The 15,434-nt window shown below is 37.5% G+C and overlaps 1 long non-coding RNA gene across 1 annotated transcript in view; it reads left to right on the forward strand.

The window, feature by feature from the left end:
• LOC116450877 overlaps positions 1 to 15,434 on the forward strand; it is a 116,340-nt gene that overhangs the window by 73,855 nt on the left and 27,051 nt on the right. The window lies entirely within an intron of this gene.

The raw sequence follows: 15,434 nt of genomic DNA on the forward strand, positions 1-15,434 counted from the left end.
TCAGAGAAGCGTATGATTATGGAATTTAATCTGAGAAGGTCAAACCTCTCAGGAAGATTGCATCTGACTTTGTAAGACTTGGCAAACCTCCAAGTCAGAAAAATGTTTCTGCTTTTTCTGTGAAAAGTAGAAATAGTCTTCTACTTTTCCTGTTGGCTGAGAAAATTCATCTAATTTCCAGGCAGAGAAAAATGAAAGAATAGCCTGGCCTAAAATAATTGAGTTAGTGTGTTATATTTTATATCAGTGTTATATTTTATATAAAAAAAGAAGGACCTGAGAAGGTTTGTCCGTAACTCACCTTTTCCATTTTAGCCTTCACACTGACAAGTTTACTTGAAAATCAATATTTTACATTGAAAAAAACCCTGTTCTGTGTCAGTAATACTCTCAAGCAATATAGATCTTAAAGAAACATGCCAAGACTTGCCAGGTAAATATTTGTAATGAATAATCTGTCTGAACCCCAGGGAAACTGCAGATTTGGAAAGAGATGGCCAGTTTCCACAGTGGTGCTCTGGAGCAGCTATTCTTCCCCTTCTCCTTGGGTACTTTTGCCCACTGCTTTTACCACAGGGCTGCCTCATTACTCTTCCTTTGGCAGCTGTGCCTCTTCTCATTGCAAATGTCAACCCTCAGCAAAAAAGCATCTCTTAAGCAGCAGTTGCACAGGCTGCCCTGCAGGAAGAAGGCACTTAGTGCAGTGAAAATCATGTCAGCTACCCTGGGTGCTTTGTTTCTGTCCCAGTTTGTCTCGTGTGAAGAGAAGGAGGTGATAGGGTTTTGGTTCAGCAGGGTGGGCATCCACAGAGCCGTGGGTGAGAAAAACAATTGTATCTGGTCTCTGCTCTTTTTGATGGGGTGTCACCTCAACTTCCTGTGTTCCAACCCTTTCTGTCCCAGGAAGGTGTTCATACTTGCCTGTGTCTTGCAAAAGAATTCTGGATTTATAAGGTGCAAAGTGTTCTTAATCCTATATCTTGAGGAAGGCAGCGAGCCGATGGTCGGATTCTTTGCACTCTTGAATAGGTAGTCTGAAGGATTTAATCTGAAAAAATAATAGTCAATTCTTTTCACTATGAACCTGGATTATCTCTTCCAGGGAACTTGTACTGGAAGCAAATCCATAATTATTGTATTCTGTATCCTTACTCATAGTCTAGGTCTGAAAATATCCTGTAACAGAAGCAATCTCTCCAGTTAGACTGCTCAGCAGTTCCCAAAATTTCTGTCCTGTATAAACCCTGGACTGAGGTAAAAGTCACTAAAGTTATCATGAAGACAAAGTGGAATGATTCTCTTCTGTCAAAGAGGCAAACTGCAAAGTGGAAAATGTTTTTATTTTTTAAATTTCCATATTCCCACTCTGTACTTAAAAACAGGTGCATTTTACTCTGTGTGTGAAGTAACACAGAGGGTTTAATCTTCTGGAGAAGCCAGGACAGCTGTCCTTGGAGAGCGTAAGTCAGAATCTGTGTTAGTAGGGAGCTTTGCTGCAGATACTTGGAGGTTACAGGCAGATTTTATAAAGAGAAATTATGTCTCATTCTGAAGAAAACGAAGAAAAAACAGAACTCCAGCCTGTCTCATCAGAGCATGGAAAAGAATTCAGGTTACATATTGAATGTAAATGAAGTATTTTGATTATTCTGGCAATTTTATGGAGATTAGAGCTTTTCTGTGAAGTGTACAGCTTGAGACTGATTTTTTGCATCACAGTCTGAAAGCAAATGTTCAAACAGTAGGAACTTCAAAACAGATCCCCCCTGCTTCATTTATATATATGTGTAGACATGCACATATATTTTAAAGGAATCTGTTTTTATTTAAAAGGAGTACTCTTCCCCCAGCCTGGTTGAATTGCCATTTCATTCCTTAAATATTTTTGGGATATCGATCAACTTTTGTAGTGTAAATACACAGTTCCTATGCAATACACCCTTTATTATGACAGGTGACTATAGGGCTACTCAGCTTAGAGAATTATAATCAGGGCTCTTATGGAATATTTAAATAGCAGAAAGATTGGGGTTTTTTTCTTTTTAATCCAGTTTTTTCAGTGTTTTACACAATACTGAAATGATGACAAGAGTCAATATGTTAAATTCCCTACAACTCCTACAAATCCAGCTAAAGCAAGGGAGGAGTTGTGCTGTTTTGTTTTAAAGGGGCTTGTGTCATGAGTGACCTCCCCTTTATTACAAAGAGAAAAGAAAGACAAAAATAAAGAAGAGGATAGGATAGCATTGATGCACAGAGAACATAACAAGAGTGTTACCTGAGAAAACCCCCTGAAATTCAGCAGTCTGTGTGTCAGAAGGACTTTCAAAGTGATCCGCAGCTCTATGGTTGAAATCTTCTCTCATGTCTCCAGCAGAGAAGGAAAAACAGAGAATTCATCCTTCATATTTTAGAGTTCTGCAGTTCAAGAGGAAAGCTGTGAAATGCCTGATTCCAGTTTTCATAGCGGTCCAACAGGGCAATTCGGCATTCCTCAGCACCATGGCAGCAATAAAAAGAGCACGAGTAGAAAAGAACTAGATACTTAACGGCTTGAAAAAACGTATTGACATTGGCACATGCTTATTTGCTACAGCATTTTCTGGGATTTGTGCTGAAATGGAAGCCTTTTGATAAAAACAGTTGATATCCTGCCATAAAAAAGGTATAAAGAAAAGCCATGTCAAACTGTATTCTGCACACTATATACGTGAATGAAGGGAAGAGTAATGAACAAGCTTGCCAAATCAAACTAGATAAAAGCAAAATAAAAAATGGAAACACAAAGCATTGTCAATAAGTAGCACAACATGACCTTTCTTTAGCTGTGTTATTCTTTTTTTGGCGTAGATTTAAAAATATTTGTTTCAGCAGGAGTAAGAGGCCCCTGTGCTTTCTGTAGAAGCCTCACACAGGTAGTTTCCAATTACTGAAGCCATATGCTTGGCACTCCTCAAGAAAGGGATTGAGCACTTATAGGAAGGGAAAAGTAGAATTAGGCAGCCATAAAAATTGGATATTTTAATAAGAGAATATGTATCTCAATGCTTAAAAGCCCTATAGCAAGTCAGCCGTTAACTAATTTGTGTGAGAGAACAGATTACCTGCAGACATACCATTCTATTGTATCAGTTTTATCCTGATTTTCTAAGTTTTATTATTGACTTCTGTGACTGATGCTCAGTAAAATTATGCTCAGTAAAATTGGCCTAATCCAGCATATCATAGCCTATAGTTCTGTACTCCTAATTTTCCCTGTATAACAAGCTTTTAATTAGGTCAGCTGGGGTTCACACAAAAGAACCCTTATGGGTTGGATTGAAGGTGTTTTGTTTAGCTTTGATGGATGAATGGCTGTCTCTATCATCAGGCACAAATAATGGAATATTTTATCATCTTCCTAGTTAGGTTGTCAACATGTGGTTCACAGCAGCTGCTGTGAATTCATTTTCCAATAGGAAATATGGTAAATGCATAAACCAAAATAAAATTGCAGAGAAAATAACTTTCTGATCTATTTCGGTGAGCAAGGGGTGTTGGGTGGTGTCTTGATTGTGGTGGGGGTTTTTTTGGTTGTTTTCCTTTTGTTTGTTTTGTTGGTTGTTTCGGTTTGTTGCTGTTGTGGTTTTTGTTTTTATTTTGTAACTATGTATGAGTTTAGCTGCAATAGAGAAAATAAAGATTTCCTTTCTGGTCCAGAGCTGAAGACCAGACATTCTGCTCAAATTAAAAAAATGTCATTATTTTTAATATATTTTTATCTTCCTCTGGCAAAGGAGGATAGTAGAGAAATCCTTCTCAGTATGCAGTCTCCAAATGGACTCCTTCCAAAATCTCCTGAAGTCAATAGAGAAATGTTTATGCTCTTCATTTGATATTGGATCAAGTCTTATTTTCAGCTCTGACCAAGATTGGTTTCACAATTCTGGCCTGTTCCTGGGTAATATAGATTTGTATGTAAATCTGTACTTTCTAAAATATTTTAAATCTGTTAATAAGTGGTAATGAGGTGAAGTTTTACTCAAATGAAGTACAATTCCTGCTGATTTTCAGAAGGTAAATATTTCATTCTTGGTTAGTTCAGTTCTGGGCATGGTGGGATGGAGTGTCATTTTATTTTGTTTGTCCTTTTTCTCCTCATGAACTGACAAAATGAGGTATGGTTTTATTACCATGTATAGGGAATTAAGGAACAGAGTTTCCATTAAAAACGATCTGTTAACACCAAAAAAAAGTTAATGTTCCTATTTTTGCTTTATTATTCTTCATTACATAATTTCTAGAAATGGAGGTACATGCCTAACTGCACCCTAATGGAAATTTGTCCTTTTATCTATGGTTAGGAACAGACCCGTGGACAAGGTGTTAGGAAGGAAAGAACTTCCAAATGAATGGTGGGATCTCCTTGAGAGAGCTCTAAGGAGAGAAAACCAGAAAGCTGAGTTGTTTATCACAGCTTTTCTTTACTATCCTTTTCTCTAGTGACTTACAGATTGAAGTTAAGTTTCACAGCTTGCATTTAATGACCTAATTTGGATTGTGGCTTGTATCAAAATGCTGAACAGAACATTTTCCATTTTCTATTTTTATTTTAGTCTTTCTCTATTGAAAATATCCAGTAAACTTTAGATTGCTTTAATTGCATGCTGATTCCCAGCTCTGTATGCAGAACAGGACTATATGTTCTTCAGCCATACTCACAGGACTGTCTATCTTCTACTCCAATGTAATAACAAAAGAGCTGAGAGAGCTGTCATTTCTTTTACAGCAACTTCAGATAATGGTTTCTCATGTTAATAAAGTATTGCAGGATGGAGAGATGAAAGTTACATTTTTAAGAGGAAAGATGAGTACTTGCTATTAAGGGGTGCAAGGACCAGGAAACTGAGGCTACAGTTACTCTTCAAAATAAAAGATCCAGAGATTAGTTGTGGTCTAAGTGAAGCTGGAGAATCACTGAGAGGTTGGGACCTTGTGCTGTGTCACATGAAGGATGCACCTCACTAAAGGTGTTCATTTTGTATTTGTGAGGTTTCCTCTGTGTCATTCTATGACTTCCTGTGGACTTTTAAACAGTAATTCTGTTATGTACATTCAGGCAGGTTCTAAGTATTCTTCCATACAAGTAGCTATAGAAGAATTCTGCATTTCAGTAGGTCCGGAAAATGCTGTCCACAGTGACTGCTTCTCTGCCCCTGAAAATTGATTCTTGCACTCTGTATATTTTCCTAAGCCATTTAAGTGGATCAGATAGTTATAGATATTTGACATGCTAAGTGATGGTCTGGCTAGAGTAGCACTTGTATGAGGTAAGTGAATTGTTTCCAGTAAACTTAGCCTATCTGTATTGCTACTATGCCACCGCTTGTCTTAAAAATGGTCAGTCAATTTGTTGCATGACATTTTTGGATTAAGTGGGCTGTATGGATTAATTAATTCTAAAGATGCCATTGATTTTTTTCTATGTGACCTGCTCCACTATTTTTTGTTTCTTCATAATTGATTTTCAGTGTATAAAGCACTTACTATTGAATGCTTATTGCAAAATAAAATTATAAAAAGCAATAGATAGTGATGATTTTTTGCAGTCTGTCCTTTCTCATTATAGTTCTTGCAAACAGTTGTGCCTTGTCTGAAATAATGATTATTGCCAAACTGTGTAGGAAGCCAGAAATAAGGACAAGTTTTATTCTCATGGTAAATGAATTAATTAGCATTTTCAAAGTTTTAGTGGTACATCAGTAAATCAGCTAGGGAAGTCAGATGAACCTCCTGATGACTAAGGATTTCCTTCTCAAATTTGTAGCAAGCATAGGGAAATAAATAAGAGGAGGAGTAGGTTTGACAGGAAATTTTGTTTAAGCTGTTGATTATATGGCTCCATTGCTCTTGTTCTCATTATAGTTCTCGTTGCAAAATATGCTGGAGACATGTTATCATTGCAACAGATAGTGGTGAGAAAAGGGTGGCTTAAGAATCTTGAAATACTTCAGCCTATCCGCCAGTGGCCAAAGATAGCTCGACGGAATTGCGTTTCTCCTTGGTCTGAGGGATAAGTTGCAATTTCAAAATATCTCAGGAGCAGCCAGGACAAAGTACCAGGGTTTGATTTTCCTGATATCAGCCTACAGCTTCTCAAGTCAGATGGATGTTTCTGGTCCTTTGTTTAACAGCTAAGTGACAGGAGATGTGGGATATCTTTTCAAATGCTGAGAGAATATCTGAAAGCTACAACTGTGTGTTCAGTCTGATAGTTTAAAAAAATGTGTTCTGTTTGAATTGTCCTGGTATATTTGTTTTCAGTTTTATACTAGTTTCTTAGCTTTTGTCTTGTCTGGTTTTCTCCTATATTTAGTCAGATTTGGGGTCACAAGTATAAAAGAGTGATTAATCTCTTGATGAATTCCATGTAGGTTTTGCTGTTGGAAAGACACTTGGGTTTGTGGGAGAACAGCTCCATGTTGCAGGGCTGAAATCATTAGTGCTGAAGTCTATTGATCTGGCAACATGAGTTGCTAATGCAATATAGAAATAGGCAAAATATTTATGACCTGAGCTTTGGCATGTCCATCTGACTCATCCTGCTTTGCAGTGATACTTGAGAACAGAAAACTCCAATTTCTCAAGCATGTAACATTTTGTTCTGCAGCTCTAACCCTTTATAAAAGGACTGAAGAGATTTTTTTAATTTATTCTGATAACGGGAAGTTGCCATATCTTATGACATCTTTAAAAAGACCAATCATACTTTTAATTGCTTAATTAATCACAGCATGAAAGGGGAACAGTCTTCAAGGACATTTACTTTTTTTTTCTTGCCTACAAAGTTTAGTTGGCTGCTTTCTTTATCAAAGCTACTTGTTTGATAGTAGAGAATGTAGCTAAAATGGTTGATCAAACAAACACAAGATCATCCTTGACACTCTTTAGTGTAAGATGACTGACCTATAAAGCCTAGTTAGATATTTCTATCCCACTGGTGTGGATGAAAGCCTATGATTTCTTCCCCAAGAATATGCCTTTCTGTTTCAGCCAAACATAGATTAAAAATTTCCCACAAACCTAAAATATAACAGAAAGCCTAAAAGCAGAGGTGGGCATCTTGCCAGGTGGGGGAGAAGAGCTGAGATTCAGGTTCTCTGTACTGGTCAATGAACTCATTACTTCTCACCACTGAGAAACATGCTGCTTTCTTTGTCACACAACCTGTCTCATCTCATTAGCACAATGACTTGAACATGTTGACAGCACGTAATGGTTTTCACTGCATATGCTAAGAAGTGGTTTTAAACCAATTTGCTGTTTTCTTTGTAGGCAGAGTGTGACTGCTGATTGCTGCTAGGGTCCCTGAAAAGTTATTCGTTTGCCACTATTCCTATAAGTAAAATATGAAGCTGTGAAACAGATGATCCAATACAGCAGAGTGCTTGTTCCTTTCCCTGGATGTTAATGAACTCCCACTCATTCCCAACTGGTTGCTGGGTGGAGGGAATGCATTCAGGCTGAATCAACGTGCAGTGACTCAACAGAGAGCGTCTGCATTGGCTCTTTGTTTTCCCGAAAGCTATTAAAGCATAGCTAATTCTCAGAGCTGAAAGTTTAACATTTCCTGAGTGCATTGTCTGCATTTCATAAACATATTTAAATGTTAGACTTCATTCTTATCATTAAGTGCCACCTACCTTATTTGATCATGTTTAAATTTTTTTCCCAAGGCATTAATGGACTGAGCAAAGCTTTCAGTGAAAGTCCTGCCTGTGCATTCTATTTATTAATTATTATTAAAAAGAAGCTCGCCATATAGCAACCTTAAATAATGAGCTCTGTATTTAGTGGTGGCATAACATTTGAATGTTAACCTACATTCAGGGAAAAAATATTAAAAAGGAAATGGAAAAACATCTTTTGAATTGTCTCATCTCTGATAGTGAACTGCCTGTAAAAAGCTGCTTTAAACAGGGATTTTCTTCACATTATTGCTGCTAGATTTAATCTTCTGTCCCCTTTCTAGACTCTGTATCTAATGTGAGACTGGCACGTACTGGAAAGCTGTTAAAATTCTCCAGTCCTGTGGTAATACCTTGGCTCATTGGTGCTGGATGATGTTCTTTGCACCGTTGCTGTAAGAAGAAATCACATGACCAAAGTTAAGCAGAGTCCTGCATTGTTTTCAGGCAGGCCTGTGAATACTTCAGTTCTACTTGACTTAGCATAACTGATAGGAGAACAGCTTGTATTTTATTTTTTCTCCACATAATCTTAAAAAAAGTTCCTGTATCAGTGTCCTGATAACAGTGAACACTTTGACTGTTGATGACTACCACAAAAAATTAAATCTTTATGTGTTCTCATGAAAATTGTTGTGAAGTCAGAGGAATTTTTCAGGGGAAGGAAGAGACCAGTTGTAACTTTCTTGTATTCACTTCTGCAGAGAAAGGATTTTTTTTACAGTTCATAGCATCTCATTTAGGCCTATGAATTCCACCTCAGTCACATGGATACAAGATACCTCAGGTTATTGCTGAGGACTTATTTTTGACAAAAGGATTGAAGTGTTCTCCCAAATTCTGTATTTGAAATGTTTTCATTATTACTCTGAAGTATCCAGAGACCGTCTGAATTTTACTTTTGTTATGATATAAATATATTTTTTGATAAATAAACATAAGTGATCAATAAACTTAAGTGATAAGCAGATAACAGGCAAGTAGTACTCGAAAGATTAAATGTCCGTTCTGAAAAGTTATACACCACTTTTTATCTCTATATAATTTGTGTATAAAAATAGATATTTTATGTATTTGATTTATTTTCTCTTGAGTTAATTTTTGGAATTATGTTCTGATTGGAGGCTGGCAAAACTTTCAAGTTTGGAAAAGGAATGTTTGTTCACTTCCTTGGAAGACTGTCAAGTTCTAAGGATAGAAAACAAATATCCCATTTGGATAGACACACAGCTCTCTCCTGTTCACTGAACTTGCTGGAATCACAAGCACCTGCTCAGCACCCGGGTAGGTGAGTGGAGCCTCCCTGTAGCTGATGCCTTTGGATTGATTGATGTGCAGCCTTCAAACCTGCATTTCAGTCTCGTGCTTAGTGCTGCTTTGGAAGCTTTCAATCTTGGGTCACAAACAAAGGGTTTGTCATGTGCAGGGACCCTGACCTAGAGTGCCACTGGCTGCATTTTATTCTGCTGCTTCAATGTTTTTGTTTCAGCTTCCTCCTGTTATATGTAGCTCAGCTGGTAGCCTGTGGCTCCAAGCTGCTGTCATTTGATTTAACCACTCACGAATCAGCTAAGTCAAAATTAATTAATGAATTCCTGTTTTCTTCCTCCTGAGCTCTCCTAAATAATTCGTCTTTAATTTACTCAAAGTACTGGAAACATTTGGCTTGACATTATTTGTCCAAGGTGACTATGAAAATGGAGCTGCTCAAAAAACCATTTGCACAATGCTACTTTTGAAATGCTTGCATAGTTGTTTTTAAATGCTTGACTTCATTGTAGACAAGAGGGGAAATATAAGTCTTACTTTCAGCTGACAAAGATATAAATATGGCATAATATCTCTTTCTCTACGTGGTGAAATGGCTCTTGAAAAAAAAAAAGTCAATATTAAAAGTTGGACCTTATTGAATCTCCCAGAATTAAAACCACACTTGGACAGCAGAAACTCATCAGAGCTGAAGCCTCCCACTATCCTTTTTCTGTGACATACCACAAGTAGAGAATGTACACACTACATCATCAAATGAAGCTAGTAATTGTGGGGTCATTATAAATTTTATTTTGCTTTTATAGAATCGTATTTCTTTAAAGGAGAACAGAAGAGAGTCATGCACAGCAGCAGGGGAGCCTGTAGCTGCTTGCATCTCGGTTTTGTAAAATGAACTTGACCTTTCAGCAATGCCAGGATGATTTCTGTGGCATACAAGCAGCAGAAGAAAGAGCAACTCAGGAAATATTAAAGGAACTTTCAACAATGAGGGAATATGATCCCAGAATTGCACTTGGCCCCGGCTGATTTATTTTTTATTTATGTAGCAGCTTAATCACAGTTGGTAACTGCAATTTTTCAAAGGCAATTAATAGCTGAAGTTACTGAAAGATGACTCAGGTTTCCAAAGCAATTTGACACCTGCAGATTTTTTAAGGCAAAGGTTCCTAATCCAAGTCAGGTCAGTGCAGCCAAAGGCTGCTGGACTCTGTATGGGTTGTGTTCTGCTTGGATTCTTGTCTCACACTTTGCTTTTTGAGCTAGCTGGAGATATTGCTCTAACTTTTTAGTCCTCACCATGGGCAGAAGGAAATGAGTGAAAACATACTGAAATATGAACGTTATTTTGTAATGTTAAACCATACTTTCTTTACCTATTCACCAGTGCTTTAAACAGCTCTGCATGAAGTTTCAGCCATGCAGATATTTGCAGTGGAGGTGTAAATGTTTAATCTGGGTTTGTCTAAAGCACCATTTCTGTAGCATAACAGAGGAGATCTGTCTTCTGCAGTGGCCATCTGATGGGGCTTTAAAGAATGTCCTGAGTAGTGAGGCTGTGTGTAAATAGAGCACAACATCTGCAGAGAAGCACTCACATCTGTTTAATTTAATTTTATTTGTTTTACATGTACAAAAGCTAAAGATATCCAGATAGATGTTCAGAACAGTTTCCATGGCTTCACAGATACTCTATGTCTCCTTCCCATTAAAGAGATGATTCTGTGTTTTTTTCCAGATTTGAGCTCAGCCACTGTTGACGTCATTTTTGGTAAAGCAAAAGGGAGAAAGTTAAGCTGTTCCTACTACAGAGTCCTACTGTGTGGTATTTACCATGAATAAAGAGAGGCATGTCTGATGTCTTTGCTTTCTCACACACTACTGCCCAGCCTTTGAAGGAGCAGATTGGCACAGGGAAAATTAAGAGAAGGCAGGCCTATGTAGATATAGTTCATCCCTCTGTAGCGACTCTAATATCTGTATGATTCCCGCTGGAAAACAGAACATCTGCTCATTTGAAAGGCTGTAACTCTACAAATTGCCCAAAGATGTTATAAATAGCAGTTGTTTTGTAGGAAATTTCAAAAGATTTATATTATTTAGTGTGCTGGAGGAAGAAAAATATGACAAAGCAAAGGATTTTTACCTTTTTTTGCTCATTATGGACATACAAATATTGTGTTCCTTGGGCATTTTGCAAATAATTTTGAAAAAAAAAAATTATTCTTTTTCTCTGTAGCTTTTGTTATCCTGAAACCTTTAAAAAATCCTATTTCTTTCTAACTAGAGATTTAGTAAGAAGGAAAATGACATCAATATTTTTCCTTCAAAAGCCTAAAAAATTATAAAGAACTTCTCATCAGTTATCTGCAACCATTTCCCTTCAAATTAAGCCAATCCTCTCCTCATACCACAGAGACACAGCGCTCCTTACTCCTGGCTCTCCAAGGAGAGTGAGGTTCTCTTTTACATCCTTGATTCTTGCTTTCATCCCTAAAGGAGGCCTGGAATCACCCACTGGCTTTGCTACCTGAAAAATAAGCTGTTTGGTTTTATTCAAGTGATACTATTTTACTGTACACTGCCGTTTTTAGAGTGGTTGCATATATAATATTTTAAAAACACAATGGCAATTAATTGCTTGTGTTACTTACATTTTTTGGAGTAAAAATAATTATAAGTTTTACTAGGAGTAGTCCTTAAATAAATTTTGTGTTAATAATGAATTACTCAAAGGGAACTAATTGCCTGTCACAGGCATGTGCAGCATGAGACGCTGCTTTGAGTAATAAATAGCAGGCTGTTCCCATAAACATATGCTGAAATCAGTTAGTAATGAAAATCGTGCATCATAAAGAGAACAGTATGGTAGAAGTTCTGCAAAACAGCCTTAGTGTAGTACAGAACCTAACTTGACAATTACAAAACACAAATCTGCAGTGAGGCAGATTCCCAACTGGCATAACTTGCTGCAGTCACTAAACTGATAGCCACTGGGTTAGAATTTGGGTGAGGATTATGAAGTTCTTGTCGCATATGTCAGAGTGCTTTGAGGTGCACTCTGCAGGGATTTCCAGATTTGGATGCTCAGCTCTTTAGAGTCCTGTTGCTTTCAGTGCTCACCTTTGGACTTTGCACTGAATTGCAATGGTTTGAATTCTGTTCAGTCTCAGCTAGGGCACAGTTTGGGGTTTCCTTATCAGCCCCTTTCTGTCAAGAGAAATACCCCTTTGCCCAGCACACGTGTCAAGACACCAGTATGAATCTACCTGAAGTCCCACAATGTGTTAGTTCAGGATCTGTTTTTGTTTCATAGTAGCTTCATTATGGGCTTTGTCTGCTTCAGAACAGACGTCTCGTTCCTTGGCAGCAGACATTCCTTCTGTTCTACACGGGACTAAAAAGTCCTGATCCCAAAAGTATTGTCCTTCAGGGCTGCTTGTCTCAACAGATCCTTCTTTCAATGAAAGTCTGCAGAGTAAGCCTAGAAATTAGACAGAACACTGCCAAATGCAAAGAGGTGGAGGATGCAAAGGGAGGAAGGTGACACTGAAAGACTGTGAGAAGCCACTGATGTAATTTGTGAATCTTCATAATCCCTCTCTCTTTTTAATCACAGGTTGCTGAGGGGTAACGTGTATTCAGAACTGTTATGCTTAAAGTGAGGACCAGAAGTTTTCTATGGGGAGGGTCACAGTTGAGCAGCGGTTCCTAAACCAGTGGCAGCTTAAATACCGGCTGCTTGCACTGCACAAGTGACTGGAAGTGCAACACTGCTGGATCTAATGATTTAGAATCGAAAGCACACACAGACGTGCAGAACCAGCATTCCAGTAAGTGTCTCTGAGCCTTTCCATGAATGACCAGACAACTGATGATTGATTATTTTCCAGTCTCATGGACTATTTACCAATTTGGCTTTGACTATCAGGCAAAGATAAACCTGTATCACAGCTCTGGTTTAGAAATGTGCTCCCACCTGTGAAAGAGATGGGGCAAAGGAGAAATGAATGCACACTTAAGGATTTTATGTGTGAAGGGAGATAAAGTTCGACATGAACATAGACTTATGAGTTGAGACAGCAATGCAAGTCTGTGTTAAATCACCAAGATTAAGATAATTGCTCAGTTACACCTTGGGGGATGCAGGCTCCCTGACCAGGGCAGGACTGAGAACTCTCCCCCACTGCAATAGCACTCCCAGCCAATGCTTATCTGCATTTCAAACCTTCCTTATCACTCTGTCCCTTATTGCTTAGGCAAATGACAAATTGAGGCTTTTATTTTTCTGCCAAACCCAATTTGTTTTGTTGTCTCTCACTTCTCTGACCCTGTCTGTCTTGACTAGCTCTTGTTTTTAGTTTGCAGTTTAGACCATAGCATTCTGGGGCAAAGGCTGTCATTTCAAAGGGAGTCTGGGGATGTTATTCCCCGGTATGGCCATTATAAAAGCCAAAAAAAATATTTTACTTGATTTTCATTGAGGTTAAAAGTTGATAGTCTCTTTATTAAAATGAGAAAAGATTTGGATAAGGGAAAAAACCCAAACCAAACAAGCTCAAACCTTCTATATGTAAGGCTGTGACTAAAAGAAGAAAAAAATTTCATTCATTTTGGAAGAGAAACTTCATACTGCATTTGCATCTTATGTGGTGACAGTTTTCTCTCCTGTAAATGTTGCAGCACACATTAGTTTACAGATGTTCTTGTATTACACTGAGAAGGATTTTATCTCCCTCACACCACAGCAGTTAATAAGGAGTAAGTAGTGGATATGTGGCTATGTTATAGACTGGTCTGCATTCTGCAGGATTTTAAAATATTCCACTTTTTCCTCCTTATTGACTGAAGGAGGGAACCACTGATATGGGTCATCTTTAAAAAAATAACTGGGGGTTTTATTATTTAAAGGATTCCAAGCACTAGTGTTAAGGTTTTCCCCTAATAATGGACTACTGGTTATTACTGAGAAAAAACAAAATGACAAAACTTTGTATTAGCAACTCTTATTTAAACCAGAGCTCCAAAAGAATAAAACTATCATTTCTCAGAACTCTGTCAAATTTCAAAATGACAAGTGTTATCAGTCCTCATGCTTCAGAAGCATTAGAGGCATTATGCAATTTAACTTAGTGAAAATAGCTGGATAAACTTCCTTTCCCTGATCATTTGAAATTGTAAGTGCAGGCCATCACCAGAGGTAGGCTGCTACATCTGATTCTTTTTTTCCAGCAAGGTAGGTACTTTATTCTCTCAACACTAAATTTTTTATCAGATTATTAGAAACCATGTGTCAAGTTTGTACATCTTGGGATCTCTGATCCCCAGCAGTAGATAAAGCAGCATTCTCTGCAGGACTCCTCTTACCTCTGTAGTGCATTTAAACAACTTCTACAACTCTTTTCCTGTCCTGTTGGGAAAGAATTCCCCCCTTTCTTTTCACAGCCATGAAAACAAAGTAGTTAGAAATGCAGAGTGAATATGCTCAGTATTAAGAACTGTTGCCAATCTGTGACTTTGGTGTGTAAGCAATAATCCAAGAAAATTAGTACTCTAGAAAAAATTAGATAAAACAGTGTACCATTAGCCATGTGTCCCTCAATTTTGCATGTGACTTAGGGTTTCTTTCTGAATGAGAAGTGCTCAGTGTTAGCTTCAAGTTTCAAGTTTATTAACGTTCTCTGTTTAAGTTCTTTTTTGAAGAGCTGATGATAGGAAAATTAGCTACTACAGCAGAGTTTTTCTTTTAATTGTGACTTTATACAACAGTATGGTGTCATAAATGGGATTATGAAACAACAGAAGATCTGTCAGTTTGACAGTTAATCACTGGTTAATCTCATGTGCTCCCATTAAGCTCATTGGAAACAGTTGCTTGTTCCTCAGTGAAGAAAAAGACCCTTACTCCGAGTTTATTCTAATATTTTACATATGTTAGCAAAAATGTAACTTTTAATTAAAATCAGTTTTGTCGCTGAAGATTTTAGATTCTTATTTCCACAGCAGATACCCTTGAAAAACTTTTTTCCATTGCAGCTGTGTGTAAAACCTAATCCATTTAGATTGAATTTCAGCAGGGACAGAAAGGAGTGGTTAAACCTTTTTAGTTCTCATTCTGTATGGTTGATTGGAATTCACTTTTCTTTGCAGGTATATTTTGTTGCAGTAATTCACTTTTTGAAGTAAATCAAAAATTTAAAGGGGATTATTTTTAGCTTATTTTAAGGCAATGTGGTTGCATGTCCCTTACAGTTTCACTATGTTAAAGAAGACTTTTGAAATATATAGACTTAAATCGTATGAATGAGCATGTTATGGACCCTTCCTATTGCCCTTGTCAATGTGAAGCATGTTCCAAATTTTGAGAAGTTTTTTGGGAAGGAGTCTCACTGTTTTCAGAAACTGAGAATGTTCTTGTGTTGTTGGGGTTTTCCAGCA

The sequence above is a fragment of the Corvus moneduloides genome, chromosome 14, assembly GCF_009650955.1.
Source record: "Corvus moneduloides isolate bCorMon1 chromosome 14, bCorMon1.pri, whole genome shotgun sequence".
Classification (NCBI taxonomy): domain Eukaryota; kingdom Metazoa; phylum Chordata; class Aves; order Passeriformes; family Corvidae; genus Corvus; species Corvus moneduloides.